Raw genomic sequence first — 6000 nt, forward strand, 5'->3', positions numbered from 1 at the left:
AGATGCTGCTATTTGCTCCCAGATTGGCACATAGGCAAAGCAGTTTTGTTCAAGAAAGTCACTAGCTGCCTTGATTTCTCTCCAAAATCATAGAGATCACAGAACAGAGACGCTTAAAAGGTTCAAGGGGGAAATATATAGTGCTTATCCTCAAGGTGTGACTGCAAGTCCCCAAATACATGGTCGAATGCAACCCACTTCCTTCTGTTGTCTACACCAAGTTACCTGCCAAGCCACTTGAGGATTTCAGCAACTTATCTGGACCTTCAGGGTTTAGGCACCAGCCACCCAGCAGACACTGGGATCCCAGCAAGCGGGGTCTCATGCATCTTTTGGACCTGTGAGCAGCATTGGGAATTTAACCAAACACAATGTGTGAAATTATGGAAGATAGGGGAAGAGCGGGAATTGACCTCCAAAATTCACAGTGAGGCTTCTTTAGCCAATACAAGAGTGTTGAGCATGTGCTTGGTTTTTGGACAAACCACAATTCATACACCCCTCTTTCCAAGCTCACCTTGACTCATATGGGACCATCCCTTTCCCCTGTGGCCCAGGGAGCAGGCCATGCCCTAGAGGGCTGTAGAGGGCTCAGCCTGCATACCACAAAGCAGTAACTGTTGATTCTCCCCACCCCCAGCCCAGGGACAAGCGGCTCTCCACACGTCACCAAGGCAGGATCAGACAATGCTGCCCTGTGGGGGCACCATCTTCACGATCATTTATGAGGAATGGCAACCATTATTGGCTGGATATGGGGCCCAAGAGCTCTCAAATGAGAAAATTTCCTAAATCTAAACCTTCATCCACTGCCCAGAGTGACATCTGCCGTAGCTTTAAGAGCTGTTGATCCCTTGCTACTTCGGCTGCTTCAGAGAGGTGAGGGATGGAGGTCTGCAAGCCCCTATCCCAGACCCACAGCATAGCCTTCTGTGGTGCCCCCAGCCTGACTACCAGCGCCCGCAGCTGGCCAGCCCCCTCCCCATTCCTGGCCTGGGCCCTTCACAGCTCCCCCGCCCCCCGCCCCGCCCCCCGCCCAACCACTGCTCGTGCTTCCTGAAGGCCACATGAAATGATTTAAAAGCAGACTAGGCATGGAGTTTTGCTGCTGTGGTCACACACATCGTGCTATAATGTAGTGAACGACCCTCAAGATATAATGTCACACACACGTCATTTGTCCCGTTAGGACTCTCATCCTCCTCCACCTCCGAAAACTTCCAGATCTCTTATGTCGAGGCAGATTACGTTATTTTGAGCAGTTGTGTAGACTCCAAAATATATTTTCTGTAACCACTGGTATTTCTCAAAAGGCTTCCTGTAATTACTATACATGTGAATTTTTCCTTATTTATAAAATATATATAAATTATTTTTAATACATCAACTTTAGTAGAAATTTGTACCAACACAGTAATTGTATGTGGCATTGGAAACAAGTTTGTGTTTACTTTGATGTATTGCACTGTATTGGACACATCATGTATTTGCAGTACCACTTGATATAAAGATAATTCACAGAATATCATAAAGTATTGTCATTGTAAATGCTCTTTTTCTGATGATTTTACAATAAAACTTGAGAAAATTACCTTTCTTGGTGCCAGCCTGTGTGCACTACTTAAAGTGAGAACTGATTAAGGCAGGACCACTCAGGGGCCTTCTACTCCGTCTCCACTGCCATTATAGGTCCATGATGGTCAAAGTGAAATGAACCTTGCTCTGGCCCGGTCCAAAGCGAGGCTGGACAAAGGCAGGCACCTGACCCCAGAGGTCTCTCTTCCTCACATTGAAGTTTCAGCTCCCAAAATGCACAACTAACATCTGGCTCAAAACTTCTCATCACCTGTCCTGCAGGCCCTTAAAATCCACCCGAGTCCCCAGACTCTAAGCCACTTCTTTACTCCAGTCACTCTTGGTTCTCACTGGAGCAGACTTTCCAGCTAGGATGCAAAATGTATAAAGCGCTTGGTAATCACCAAGCTACCATGTAGAGCACCTACTATGTGCCAGCATGGTGCTAGGGAGGGGTACTCAGTGCCACACAAAGGAGACATAGTCCCTGCTCTTGGTGAGCTTCAAGTCCACTGTGCCATGACCAGCAGTGTGGGTTCTACACACACTCTGCGTGTGTGTGTGTGTGTGTGTGCCCACGTGCACACACATGAGAGTGCATCCGGGTGTAGAGAAAGGGAGATATAGTTTAAGGAACTGGCTCATACAATTGTGGAGGCTAGAAAGTCCAAATCTGTAGGGCAGGTGGGCAGCTGGAGACCCAGAGAAGAGTTGCTGTTCAACTCCAAAGGCAGCTTGTTGGCTGAATTCCCTTTTCTTCAGGGGAGTTCAGTCTTTTGCTTTTAAGGCCTTCAATTGACTGGATGAGGCCCACCCACTCTGCAGAGGGTAATTTGCTTTACTCAAAGGCTACTGATGTAAAAGTTAGAGAAAAGTCAAGATGGTGGAGGAGTAGGAGGATATGGAGTTCATCTCTCCCTACAAATGCATCAAGAATACATCTACAGGGCTTCCTAGATGGTGCAGTGGTTGAGAATCCGCCTGCTAATGCAGGGGACACGGGTTCGATCCCTGCTCCTGGAAGGTCCCACATGCCGTGGAGCAACTAAGCCCGTGTGCCACAACTATTGAGCCTGCACTTTACAGCCCGTAAGCCACAACTATTGAGCCCATGTGCTGCAACTACTGAAGCCCACGTGCCTAGAGCCCATGCTCCTCAACAAGAGAAGCCACGGTAATGAAGAGCCCGCACACCACAAAAAAGTGTAGCCCCCACTCACTGCAACTAAAAGAAAGCCCACGCACAGCAAAAAAGATCCAACACAGCCAGTAAAATAAACAAATAAATAAATTTATTAAAAAAAATACATCTACAAATGGAACAGTTGCCACAGAGCACCTGCTGAGCACTAGCGAGGACCTTGGACACCTAAAAGGACAAGAAAGATCCCTGCATAACAAGGTAGGATGAAAAAATGAAGAAGGGAAAAAGAGGAGAGGAAGCAGGACGGGACCTACACCCCTGGGGGGAGCTGAAGGTGAGAAGAGTTTCCCTCATCCAAGGAAGCCCCCTCACTGGCAGGCGATCAGCTAGGACAGAAGGGGAGCTTCGGGGGCTCAAAGGAGAGCGCAGCAACTGGTCTGCAACAGGCAGGACAGAGTGAGACCTACACAGAGGGTCTGAGCCACAGCCCTGCATGTCCCAGCCTGAGATGTGTTTCCGGGGGCTGGGTGTTGGAATATGGGGTTTAGAGAGCAGACCCAGGGAGAGGACTGCTGTTGGCTGTGAGAAGACAGCCTGAGGGGATGGGAGAGAGGAGCTCTGCAACCGGGAATGCTCCTGGGGGAAGCCCAAATTGCCTTAGAAGTGAAGTGTTATTGTTGAGTGATGCACAAAGGGCAGGGCCACCATTGCAGCCTCTCTCCTCATGTGCAAGCCCCTGCCTTCATGGGCATTAGGAAGGGCTCCAACCAGGGCCACCTCTCTATTGCCAGCAGCCACTGGCTAACTCCTCCACGCACCCCATCCCCTCCAGGGCTGGCTCTCTTGTGCCTGCAGCCTCTGGCTCTCCTGTGCAACCCATCACCACAGGGCTGGGCTCATGTACTCCAGAGCAGCCTTGGGAGCAGACGCCTGTAGGTGGCCTACATGCAGAGGTGGAGCTAAAAGCACAGCTGAGCCCCAGGGGCTGTGCAACTAAGAAAGAAGAGCTGAAATCTCTCCTCACGGCTGCTCAAACCATGGAATTACACCCCTACGACTGGCTTTCTAAACTCAGTGCCTGCAGAACATCTAAACAGTCAATGAGTGTTCTTGCAGCCAAGAGAGGTCTAGATTTAGGAGCTGTGGACTTTGTGAGCACACACATGTGGGGGTAGGCCAGGCCAGAGGCTGAGCCCCCTGCCCCAACATAGTTCCCACAGCAGGTCCAGATCCATGATTACTGCAATCCTGGGACCTGATGTCAGTGGATCTACACTGGTGGTATGGTGAAAACAATGCCAGAGAGGCACCAAGGCTGATTGCCGGCAGACCCACAGTTAAGGTGGGGCCAAGAGCAGTGCCAAGAATAGAGTAACTTGTGAGTTCACACATGGGTAAAAGATGACACAACAGAGCACATTCATAGGTGAATAGCTCCAGAGGAGGAATACTCAGTGGCTTCTCTCCCAGTGGGAGTGCTCTGATACTGTCTCCCTTGCACCACAGATCAGAAACACAGCTAAGAAACAGATCTGGGGCCGCTAATCCAACATCTAGAGAGAAGACCCTGCCCCTGACAGGGTAGCAACAACCACAAAGCTATGGGGAGGCTCTGCTAAATACCCAGGGCAGACTCTGGTCACCAAAACACCAGTCAAACCCCCTATCAAGGGGATAACAGCTACCATACACTGAGGAAAGAGGTGGCAGACATCCATACTGGAAACAAACCTTGCACATACACACAAAAAAATCAAACCCACACAGGCTACAGAGACATCCCCAAATAAAAATAACCCTCCAGGTCAGTCTGACAGTCTGGCATTGGCAGGAAGAACCCCCAGAGCATTTAGTCTTGAAGGCCAGTGGGGCTTGAGGGCAGGAGCCACACAGGGCTGGGAGGAAGAGAAACTCCACTCTTGGAAGGTGCCCGCAAGGTACCATGTGCATTGGGACCCAGCACAAAACAATACCTCCATAGGAACCTGGACTAGACCTACCTAGGAGTCTTGGAGGGTCTACTGGAGAAGCAGGGCTTGGCTGTAGCTCACTGTGGGGGCCTCAACACTGGTAGCAGAGGCCCCAGGGAACATTAATCAGCATGAGCTCTCCAGGAGGCCCCCATTTCGGCACCAAGCCCCAATCCTACCCAACAGCCTGCAGGCTCCAGTGCTAGAATGCCTCAGGCCAAACAACCAGCAAGACAGGAACACAGCCACACCCATTAACAGACAGACTGCCTAAAGTCATACTGAGCTCACAGACACACCAAAACACACCAGTTGACACAGCCATGCCCAACAGAGGGACAAGACCCAACTCTACCCACCAGAGGGCAGGCGCCAGTCCCCCCAATAATGGAAGCCTACACAAGCCCCAGGACCAACCTCATCCACCAGGAGGCACATGCCAGAAGTAAGTTGAACTACGATTCTGCAGTATGTGGAAAGGATACCATAAACACAGTAAGTCAGACAAAATGAGGCAACAGGGAAATATGCTGCAGACAAAGGAGCAAGATAAAAACCTACAAGAACAACCAAATGAATAGGAGATAGGCAATCTATGTGAAAGAGAATTTAGAGTAATGATACTAAAGATGATCCAAGATCTCGAAAAAAGAACAGAGGTACAGACCAAGAAGATGCAAGAAATGCTTAACAAAGGGCTAAAAGATGTAAAGAACAAAGAGATGAACAACACAATAAGTGAAATGAAAAATATGCTAGAAGGAATCAATAGTAGAATAACTGAGGCAGGCAAACAAAAAAGTAAGCTGGAGGACAGAATGGTGCAAATCACTGCCACAGAACAGAATGAAGAAAAAAAGAATAAAAAAAAATGAAGACAGTCTCAGAGACTTCTGGAACAACATTAAGTGCACCAACATTCACATTATAGGGGTCCCAGAAGAAGAAGAGAAAGAGAAAGGGCCTGAGAAAATATTTGAAGAGATTATAGTCGAAAACATCCCTAACATGGGAAATAAATAGTCACTCAAGTCCAGGAAATGTAGAGAGTCCTTTATAGGATAAACCAAGGAGGAACACATTGAGACACATTGATCAAACTGACAAAAATTAAAGGCAAAGAAAAAATATTAAAAACAACAAGTGAAAAGCAACAAATAGCATACAAAGGAATCCTCATAAGGTTATCAGCTGATTTTTCAGCACAAACTCTGCAGGCCAGAAGGGAATGGCATGATATATTAAAGTGATGAAAGGGAGAAATCTACAGCCAAGAATACTCTACCCAGCAAGGCTCTCATTCAGATTTGT

Source organism: Hippopotamus amphibius, chromosome 1, assembly GCF_030028045.1.
Source record: "Hippopotamus amphibius kiboko isolate mHipAmp2 chromosome 1, mHipAmp2.hap2, whole genome shotgun sequence".
Classification (NCBI taxonomy): Eukaryota; Metazoa; Chordata; class Mammalia; order Artiodactyla; family Hippopotamidae; genus Hippopotamus; species Hippopotamus amphibius.